Source organism: Dipodomys spectabilis, unplaced genomic scaffold, assembly GCF_019054845.1.
Source record: "Dipodomys spectabilis isolate Male_0828 unplaced genomic scaffold, ASM1905484v1 ptg000197l, whole genome shotgun sequence".
NCBI classification, from domain to species: Eukaryota; Metazoa; Chordata; class Mammalia; order Rodentia; family Heteromyidae; genus Dipodomys; species Dipodomys spectabilis.
The window spans coordinates 8178491-8190313 of NW_024870874.1; the positions used below are offsets into that span (position 1 = coordinate 8178491).

An 11823-nucleotide genomic window follows, 5' to 3' on the forward strand; every position below is an offset into this window, starting at 1 on the left:
CTCAGACAAACTTTCCTTGAACTTCAGAGTATTTTAAGTACTTCAGAGTTTATGTTTTAGTATCATCATCTATTATCAGTAATCAATCTTAAAGCATTTTCAGCATTCTTTTAATATTACTTGTCTCCTAGTACATGGCTTGCTCCTCCTATCAGCAAGAGTTATTTGTACTCATCTCTGATTTCTAAGGAATGTGCAGTGGGATAGTTCATGGCAGAAAGTCAGTACTTGTTGGAGATTTACCATATTCCCAGTTTAAAGTATAAATTCACATAAAGGTATTTCATACACTGGACTTTATAGAATGAGAAAGTAGAATGCCTTTTCATGAGCAAGATGGCCAGAGGATGTGTTTATGTGTTTTTATTTCCATATATTCATTCAGAGAATGAACTTTGTTCAAATTCACCTTCCACTACTTTATTTAATCTACCCACTTCATTGTTTAAATCTCTTTTTTGAATATTTTCTTATCTTGCACTCTATGAATACAGTTTCTCTTGATCAGTGTCACCTCTTTTAACATTCTCATTCATCACTCCAAGCCCACTCTGTCCCTTGTTTCTCTTGATTTTTAAGTTATATATTGATTTTTTTCAATTTAACAAAGCAGCTTATATATACAACACATCCCTTCCCTTATTTTTCTCTATTGTGTAGTATATACAATGCATTCTTTTTTAAAAGATGCTGTACAAAGGGGTTACAGTTACATGAGTAAGGTAATGAGTACATTTCTTATCGCACATTGGTGTCTGCACTCTTCTCCCTCCGCTGTTCATTCTTCTATTCTTTCCCCTTTTGCCCTCCCCTGCTTCTTGCAAGTACCTGTTTCTTGATAGTTATTTTGTTGGGCTTTGATTTAGTCTTTTTAAAGAATGTTACTATTTGTGCTCCCCATAGAGTCTATTATACTTCAGCTGATTCACTTATAACCATTTGCATACGACCCCACAAATGAGGGGAACCATGCAACCTGTATTTCTCTGGGTCTGGCTTACTTCACTCAGTATAATTTTTCTGTCTTTCCATTTCCAGATGAAAGCTATAGTATCATTCTCTCTGAGGGATGAGTAGAACTTCATTTTATATATATATACACACATATATATGTGTGTGTGTGTGTGTGTGTGTGTGTGTGTGTGTGTGTGTGTGTGTGTGTATGTATGTATATATGCCACATTTTCTTGATCATCTTGTCAATTGAGGGGCATCTGATTACATATCTTGGCTATAGTAAACAATATTACAGTAAACATTGTTGTGCTGGTGGGCTTTAGTATATCCTTGTTTGTTCTCTCTTGGATAAATGCCTCATTTTTTAAATGGATCTCTTTACTATAAACTTTTGTGATTCTTCACTATAAACCTTTTTATGACCTTTAGCAACATATTAATTTGCAATACTATTTTAAAATAAATATAAGTTGTTAGATTCATTGAACTGTAAGTAACAAAATGTATTTTATAAATTTACACACACATATATATGTGTATATATATAAATGTATATATATACACACACACACATATGAGAATAATATATAAAAATTCTATATGATATGTCATCAAATGTAAAGCTAAAATTCAAGGAATGCTTTCAAGTATTAGATTTAGGGATTTAAGTGGCAGCTACTTCAAGTTAATTATTTTAGCAATGACATTTCCCCCCGTACACTGAAAGCAACACTTTGGTAGTACATTTAATTAATTTGAAAATCACCCAGTTCTTTATGTCTAGTGCTTACTTAAACACAACTAAGGAAGTTTGTTTAGTTAAAAGTATCTTGGAAATTATTCATTTTATTGAACTTTTTTAAATTTGTAATTGAAAAAAATGCATGTAAATGACTCTGGTGGTAGTAAATTCCCTAGTTAATAAATATTTGGGACAATTTGGCACAACAGCTGATAGTATAATTTATTGGTATGCTATATATTCATATCATATCAATTCTTTTCCGTGAATGTTGAGTGGACTCAAGGTTTTGATGATGAATTTATATCCTACTATGGAGTAATCCAATAAGAAAGAAGTTAATACATGTACTGAATAGGTTCAGGTGAAATACTTCTTTACATAACACTTGGTCACTTAGCAAATGACAATTTTAAGAAAGAAGTCACTGGTGTTTAGAACTTAGTTTGGCCAAATTGCATTGTAGACAGAAGATCCTAACTAAATATTTTAAGTATGACAAGTAGAACCTGGTACTAAAATAACATCTCATCCCAGTCTTTGAGGTAATAAGGCTGCCACTAATTGAATGTGAAACAGTTTGTATATATTACCAATTATGGATCCAATTTGTCAAGTCAGCTACTGTTTTCTCTCATATTTATTCAGAGATACTTCTATCTAGATATCTACAGGCTGGATATCTTCTTGGATTTTTGTCTATGTACTAATTTTCTGGTAGGAACCATATATCCTATACTCCCTTATTCTTATTGTTCTGGTTACATTTCTCATAGGATGTCCTCAGTAATCTCTACCAGAATTGGGTTAGTGAATCCCACTCTGATGATACCCCATTGTCAAAGGAAATGGGCAACAATGAACGTGAGCTAGTATCATCTGTGGTTGTATTTAGTTACTTCCCACTGTACATACACTTCTTGCCTCACATCTCCCCTTCTCTTTATTCAGAAAGATGGCTTAGAAACTAGAATAAGCCTAGTCCTAACCCTACTATTTGCGGCTCATCATATCTTTAGAATATTGTCCTAAGACCTAGTTTTCTTTTCTGTAGAATGTATATAATGTTTGTACTTAGTGAAGTTGAAATGGATTCTGTATGTTATCATGCTTGATTAGTATGGTATTTGACATATACCACTCCAAGATTCTAATTATTACTGCATTATTGTTTTTTTTTCTCTCTGCTGCCAAGAATACTTACTGGCATGTGGTATGAAGGTAATTGACAAATCAGTAATGTTGAGAGGTAATGTTGAAAATTGAGGCCTGAAAAGCATGTTTCTGAGTTTCTGATCTACTTTAAAACTATAAAAACAAAATGTATCTCTATGGTAGTATATGTTGTTTAATTGTATATAACATCATTTATTTTTATCATGTGAACTATCATTTCAGATAGTTATCTGGCAACATAATGCTGAGAGAGGAGCAATATGGTGGGTGACCTTGTACATTGCTGCCCATTTCCTTTGACAATGGGGTATCATCAGAGGGGGATTCACTAACCCAATTCTGGTAGAGATTACTGAGGACATCCCATGAGAAATGTAACCAGAACAATAAGAATAAGGGAGTATAGGATATATGGTTCCTACCAGAAAATTAGTACATAGCAATAAGCTTCCCCCATCAGTCACATTTTCATTCTGTATTACTTGAGAAATTTTTCCTCAGGTAAAACTTAGTCCCTTATCTCCCTTCAATGCAGAAAAGTTGCTAATTAGTATTCTCATAGTTAAACTGCTTTCTGAAATCAATGATGATTATGTGAAAGCCCTGTTTATTAGTGATTTTTTATTTATTCAAGTGATTGTTGTCAAAATGTGCTTTTAAAATTCACACTGATGGCAACTAAAATGCTGTCACTGTGTTCCTAAGATGCTGTCAGTGCAGTTTTGTAGTAAATAGCATTATAATGTCCATGTGTGATCAAGAAGGTGAAACAATGTCAAGGATATACTGAGCATGGCTATATCATAAATTATAGGAAGTGCATATTTATGGAGGACTTTTGTGGAATGACAAAATAAAGTCATGCAAATATTATATTGCTAAGAGAAAAGAAATCAGGTTAGAGGAAACTTTGTTAAAGAAAATATTAAGTTATGACAGTTAAAGTGCCTTCACATTGTAAGATGTTATTGTATCTTCCTTTCCGGCAGTCCCTTATGTCCTTGGACCTGAAATGTTTTATGGTAGTAATTCATAGGTTCTCCTACCACGATTTTCTGATAGTTCTTGAAAATTTGCATTTCATCATAGAGGTGAGGTTAATAAACTACCATAATTTGAAGGTCTGTCCTCTGTAATGATTTCCTTACAGCCTGCACTCTTTGAGTACCAGACCAGAAGGGAGATCTTGGACCTACTACAGGCCTCTCTCTGTGGAGAAGAGATCTGTGTACAGTCAGCTGATTTCTAGATTTCTTCCATTATAAAGTAATATTTTGGGTTTAAATGTTATTGCTACTAGAGAAAGTAGCAGTGCTCTCTAGGGAGTACAAAGGCTGATGTGTTTGAAGTGTTTTTCAAAGTATGGTTAATGGATTGTATGTATTTGAATTCCCTGGGACGCTTGCAGAACAGCAAATTTCTTTCTGGCCTCTCTCTTAGCTGTCCTGAAAATGTCTGGGGATTAATATTCATTTCCTCTCTATAAGTATGTCCTGAGAAGTTCTAGCCACTGAAAAGCATAACTTTTCTCTATGCTAAGAAAAACTTGGCCATTAATCATCTGGGCTGCACATCTGGTACTCATTTCTGTCTGTACTGGAGGTTTATAGAGTACTGCCTCTCTATTTGACAGTTTCTGCTATTCAGTATTTTTTTTAAAGATCCTATAAAAAGGCATTAAATAGATAAAGATCTTTTTAGCTTCTTTTCAACAACTCCATCCACTGTCTTGTCTAGACAGAGAAAGAGAAACTTGGATAGCCTGGCATACATTTTTGTATTTCCTTCCTATAAGGAAAAGTGACCACATAATGAGAAAAAAATCAATAAACCCAGACAAACCAAGACATACTGTCAACTACTTGCTTAAAACAGTAATGCCAATCATAATTTATCAATCAATTGTAAGTTAAATCAATTATTTTGACTAAATGACTCTGTCTATGAAGTGAATTACACTTCTGCTGATGTGATTTTCTCCTTTGTCTTATCTCAGGTCCTGCTTCTGCGAGACCATGGTTTTCCATAAGATATCCTTAGCCTGTGGCTTCAAGAGTATCCAGGAACTTGTAGAAAATGAGTATTTCTTGTTCTATCAGGCATTGAACAAGGAATAAAGAAATCAAGAAACAGAGATTAAAACTAGAAAAAAAAATGCTTAAGAAAGTTCTCTAGATGATTATAATACCTACTAAATTTTGAGAGTCAATTGGACAATTGTAAGTCATTGCAATTCTCTTCACATCAATTCAGCCTTCTCACTCTGCACATGATTGTACTGGTGATGCTATTCTGTTCTTCTCTCATTCAGGTTCATTAATCAGTAGACTTATTTGAATTAAATCCTTCATGTGTTTATTTATCAGACAATATTTAAGTCAATAACATGTGCATAATAGAGCATATAAACAGGGGAAAATACAAAAATCACAGGATCAGCTCAATAGATGGAGGAAAACTTTAACAAAACTCAAGATTCCTTCACAACAAATCCCTTAATAAGGTAGGTACAGAAGTAGCATATTTTGAATAGTTTATTGGAGATAAAAGACTCACGGGACTTTTCTGCCTAGGCTGGATCTGAGATCCTCAGATCTTAGCCTCCTGAGTAGCTAGGATTACAGATGTGAGCCCCTGGCCCTGACTTGAAGCAGTCATTTAGTAGCAGTATAATCTAGGACTATGTTGAATTAATTCACTGGACTGCAGTGTTGAAGCAAAGACGATGGTGCTATGAAAATAAAACACAAAACCAAATATGGTTTTCATAACTAAAGAATTGTTTTTTATATTATTATGATTTTATTATGTTTAAGTAGTAGTTCAAGGAGGTTTCAACTCAACATGATAGTTGAATTGAATGGATAGTGTCACCCTTTTTGTCTTTGTCCCTGCCATCTCTACCAAGTCTACCCATCCATTAATTTTCTTAGTTTCATTTTCACATATAAATTCAGTATCATCACTTTTTTAAATTTTTATTTATTTTTTATTGTGAAAAAACTGTACAGACAGAGGGGTTACAATTACATGGGCAAGATAGTGAGTACATTTCTTATCAAGCATTGTAGCCTCCTCCTTTGTTTCCCCTTCCTATCCCTTCCCATCCTCCCTCCGCCCCCCCTACCGAATCCTACCCCCTCCCCCAACCAAAGTTGCAAAGTTCATTTTCGACATAACTTGTACTTCTCATTGTTGCAACGGGTCCACCTGTATCCTTATTTAAACGACTTGTTTTTCCCCTTCCCCTCCACAAATTATACCGACATCAAATACAGTGAAAGCAGGGGTTATACTGTGGGGAGTATCATCACTCTTGACTGTATTCTTCCACCCTTCCTTTCTTCATTGCCTACCATCCTCCCATTGACCTCTCCCATCCCCCATCCCCCACCCCAGACACTTCAAGTATCAGCTTGCTGGTATTCATTTTATTGGACTATAAGTTTTTTTTTAATTACACAACTGAAATTCTCCATTCATATACTATACTTCAATTAACACATTTGTATACATATGCATATGACCCTGTATATATTTACATATATTTCTAAATTAGCTCTAACTTCTTCATATGAGAAAAACATGCATCTCTGGGTCTGACTTACTTCACTTAACTCTCAAAATTCTAATCCCTGGGATAAATTTCCAAATATGTGTTTTCAATCTTTAACAGATAATACACTGAGCTGGGTATAGTGGCTCAACTCTTCAATCCTGGCTACTTGAGAGGCAGGGATTTAGGCATCAAAGTTTGAGGGCAGCCCAGGCAAAATGATGTTTATGAGAATCCTTCTCAATCAATATCTGGGTAAGGTGAGTGCCTTTCTTCCCAGTTATTGGGATAGCACAATAGTTGGGCAAGTCAGCACATACCTGTCATCCTCAGTGACAAAAAGACACATTAAGAGAATTCAAACATATTCAAGGCATAAAAGAACCAGAGGTCTGGCTCAATTGGGAGACATACACTTTTCCTGCACAAGGCCCTGAGTTCAATCCTGTGTACTGCTCCCACCTGCCCTCCGTCCCCCCCACAAAGAAAGAAAAAAGAAGCAGTTACTAAGTTGGTTTGAAAATATGCTTTCTCTATATTATAAATATGCTTTCTCTATATTTCTCTGACTGTGGAATTTGTGAAAGTTTAGAGATAAGACTGAATTCCATAGAAATGTTTCAAATGTTTGCCAATTAATTGTTTCAACATGTTTTTGCATATATTTACTTTGATTTATTTTCATTAATGGAGGCAGACCAAATTAAACCTATGGAAAGTATCTGTTTCTGATTGTCATAATGTTGACAGAATTGGTCAGAGTTGCTTTGCTTGTCTGGGAAAGTTCCCCTTCTCTAGTGATTTGGAGAACCTTGTACTGCAGGTTTCCTCAGGGATCTGCTTTTAGAAAGCAGATTAAAATATTACCATGCTGTGGCCTCTACTTTTAAATTTGATTAGCTGCAGGATAACTACTATCTTATCTTCTTAAAGAATTAGCAGCTATCAGTTTCTAGCTTGAGGAATTTTTTCTGTCAAAATAAATACTCAAATGCTGAGAAATCAAGATACAATGAATATATCTACATTTAATGTATACAGGACCTCTCACTCAACAGTACTCAAAAGTTCCTCAACTCAATTTCTACATATACCAAATATGTACTAGAACCTTATAAATTTACGTGTCATCCTTGCGCAGGGGCCATGCTAATCTTCTCTGTATCGTTCCAATTTTAGTATATGTGCTAATATGTACTAGAACCTTATAAATTTAACAAGTTAGAATTCTTCTCAATATTACCCTGCTCACGCTTAATTAATAATGTCATTACTCAATTAGTTCATTTTCGGTAATCATGTAGTTTAAAGTAATGCTGTATAAATATTTGTCTATATGATGTCCTTCAAAAATTTATATTTTTTTATATAGTAAACATTTATGACTGGTCATTTTTTGTTTTTTTATTGTTATTTTGCTTACAAATATTGGCTGACAGAAAATTGAGGATTATCCGTGTCCATTAAGGACTGCAGGTATTTTGTTTAGGTGCAATCTAAAACAATGGGTAGTTCTGTTTCAAAACCCATCAGTCTGTCTGACTAGCATGGAGATGTAACAAATGGTCATGAGATGACTTGTTCACTTTTCAGCTAATTTAGGAATTATAAAAACTTAATGACTGCATGCTGTTAAAACTCCATTTGGAAATTAGCAATTGATTATGTAGCACTTTGCAATTCTTAAGGTCTCTCCATTAGTAATGAGTGTAATTTAAGCACATTTGTAGAGCTAAAAGTAGGGCCTTTGGATAGAAGGGTAGTCTAAAAAATGAGTTCTCCTTGGTTGTTAGAGTAAAATGCTGAGCTATATCCAGAATCTCAGGAGAATCTAACTTCGGTGATCTCAGAAGCTCATCCAAGCTAAGGTGTTAATGGTTTAATGTTACTTCCCAGGAGTGTTTTTGTTTCAAAGAAGAAACCTATACACACACTGCTGGAATAAATGGCAATTCAGGGAGAATTTCAGCTATCTAGAAAAAGCTATTGTGAATATTCAATTTAGTAGATAACTTTGTTTCTCAATGTTTATTTATAAATATATAATGCTATCTGTATAGACACATGGGTATGTCTTTTGCACATATATATAATATTTTATGAATATATGAGTATATAACATACCATGTTTTACAATATGGCATGATAGATAATATATATGAAATACATATGATACTATGATATGACAAGATAAAATATGATTTGATTCTTTGGTCTTTCTGGGGATTCTAGAGAATGTTTCACTGTACTTAAAGAAGACTTGAAAATTCCTTTGTGGGTAGTCAGAGATAGAATGAGTAGGCTTTGTTGACTATACACTTTTACTGTTTTTTCATGACAGCATGGTTAACGCTATGCATGAATTGTAAGTATTCAGCAAACACTGAGGAGACCCACAATGATGTCTGCAGCTCTTTTTCTACATACCTATTTCATATCTAGAACACTGTGATGTATCTTCCAGCCAACTCTAGGTCCCAATAGGCTCTGACACTATTATTTTCCTGGGTTGAGTAGCTTGTAGCATTGTTTCCTGCTGCATGTGATTTTAAAAAAGCTACAAGTAAACTATGTAAGGGAAACTAATATGTAGGGTTTTTTTTCCTCAAAGGAATGCTTTGTAACTTATTCCATGTAAAATAAATTCAGAATTTGTGACAGCTTCCTAAAATAGAAAACAATAACTTTTATGTAATCTAATAATACTATTTTTGAAAATAAAAATGCAATTGACTTGGAGGTTCAAAAGAACCATGTTACAGGGTTGGGGAGGTGGCTCAGTGGTAGAGTGCTTGTCTTGCACTCAGGAGGCCTTGGGTTCGATTCTTCAGCACCACATAAGCAAACAGAAAAAAGCCAGAAGTGGTGCTGTGGCTCAGGTGGTAGAGCGCTAGCCTTGAGCTGAAGAGCTGAGGGACAGCGCCCAGGCCCAGAGTTCAGGCCCCACGACTGGACCCCCCCAAAATAAAAAAGAACCATGTTGCGTGCAAGTTTTACTCCAAGTTATATACTGGCAGTCAAACATGGTTTTTGAAGTTAACTCAATGCATCTTCTAGCTATCATAGAGATTATGTGTATTTATTTTTGTAGTTCACTTTGCACATTTTTTTCCAAAGACAAAACAAAACCTGAATGATGTTTGCCTTAGTTCTTTGCTTCCTGGGCTTCAGGTTAAAATGCTTCACTATTGGTATCTGAGTTCTTTGTCTTGTTTGTCTTATGTGATTGCCTGGAACTTAGCTGGCTTTATTCCTCTTCTGACCCTACTTCTGTCTTTAAAGCAGTTGATTTCCATTGCAGGAAACAATATACTCTCAGTGAATGCTTGAGTTGTTCAGTCAAAGCCAAACACTTGGCTTTGCAGTGTTTGCAGTTTGTGAAGATCTCCATTTTTCTCAGATCTCTAGAAATCAAATCAGTTCTTGTATGCACATAGTTATTGAGTCTTTGTCATCTTCTGATAAGAATATCCTCCTTGAGTCTCATGTAAACACAATGGAATTCTACTCAGACATTGGAAAGAATAATATTGTAAGGAAATTATATTTGTAAGGAAATGGAAAGACTTGGAAAAATTATATTAAATGAAGTAAGCCAGACCCAGAGAAATATAGGTTTCATGGTTTCCCTCATTTGTTGTATGTAATGAAAATGTTCCTATACATCTACAAATAAACACACTGGATGGTAAAAGACAAAAAATGCACTAGGGCATGATACATTTTCTGTGTTTTCTATAAGGTTTACTTCTTTGGGATGAAGCCAGAACAGACTGACAATTTTCTTTTACGCATCTTCTAAACTTCACATTTTTCTGTTTCTTGAACTTTCTGAGTCCACAGATCAAATGTTAACTCAAACAATGTGGAGAGAGACACATTGTATGCATCTTAGACAAAGCTGATCTGTAGAGTTCTTCAGGAAAGAAATCAAACATTACTGGCATTTATTTATTTATTTATTTACTTATTTATTTATTATCTCCAGTACTGGGGTTTGAGCTCAGTGCTTTGCATTTGTACTGTTTGCTGTCATCTGGCCATGTTTCCAGCCTAGTTCTTTGATGGTTATTTTGAAGATGGAGTCTCATTTTTTGCCTCCATTGCTTTGGATGTAATCAGCTAAGATTACAAGCTATCTATCTATCTATCTATCTATCTATCTATCTATCTATCTATCTATCTATCTTTCTATCTATCTACATACCTACTTATCCATCAGTAATTTGTTTATTTACAAATTTCCTAGCTGAGCTATGATTAAGATAAAGTGCTTGGTCATGAGACAGCATAAACCATCTACTAAAATGAAATTTTAGATGAATAAAATATAGTATACTTATAAACCAACTAGTAGATGATAATGTAAGAATACATTTTTGTGTCTGAGATAAAAATCTTTTTTTGTTGTTGTTATTGTTGGTTTTGGGGCTTGAACTCTGGGCCTGGTCGCTGTCTCTGTACTCTTCAGTTCAAGGCAAGAGCTCTCCTGCTTGAGCCACAGCACCACTTTGTAGGTGGTTTATTGGAGATAAGAGTCTCACAGACTTTCCTGCCCAGCTGGCTTTGAACTTTGATCCTCAGATCTCAGCCTCCAGAGTTTACAAGTGTGAACCACCAGTGCTTGGCTAAGAGATAAAGATCTGTTAAAGGAGACCCTTAAAAGATCACAAGATCTTAAAATGATTGGCTTTTTTATGTTACAATTTAAAAATGGGCTTTAAAAATCTGTTAAATGATTGATGTATGTGTTGTTTGAAAAACCATATATTCAATTAGAATTGCATGCACTATATATTCAGTTAAAAAGTCAATAAATTCAATCATCAAATAGGCTAAGAATATTAGTAGTTAATTTATAACAGAATAAAACAAAATTATCTGCCCACAAACGTAAGAAATGATTTAACTAACAATCAGCAAAATGTGAGTTAAATATTTAGGCAATATTTTATAATACAGCTTTTAAAATATAAAATGACAATATTAATGGTTAATGAGAATATGAAGCAACCAGAAAGCTCATAAATAGTGAGTAGAGTCAATAATAGTGCAATGATTTAGGAAAATGATGGAACAACTTAAAGATATGTGTATTTTTCCAGGGGAGTAATTCACAAACACCGAAGTTAGAGAAATATGTATTTTAGGAATTCATTGAAACACATTGCTCTGTTATTGTCAACATAATAATGAATATAAATTCAATTCATCAGTAGAACATTTTGTAAATAGCTGAAAACTGAAAACTACTTTAATGTCCATCAAAGGAAAGGAATGAATGTAAATTGTGGTGTGGGTACGTGATGTAAAATCTATTGATCCACATATACTGTAGTTTCAGTAAACAAGACTTTTTTAAATAAAATTTATATTTAAAGAGAAAGGATAT

The 11823-nt window shown here is 34.2% G+C and overlaps 1 non-coding gene across 1 annotated transcript; it reads right to left on the minus strand.

Moving 5' to 3' along the window:
- Positions 1–7526: 7526 nt before the first annotated feature.
- On the minus strand, positions 7527–7635 carry LOC122121893. Its single transcript, XR_006150047.1, has one exon. It is a non-coding gene; the product is annotated as a U6 spliceosomal RNA (small nuclear RNA).
- Between the last annotated feature and the right edge of the window lie 4188 nt (positions 7636–11823).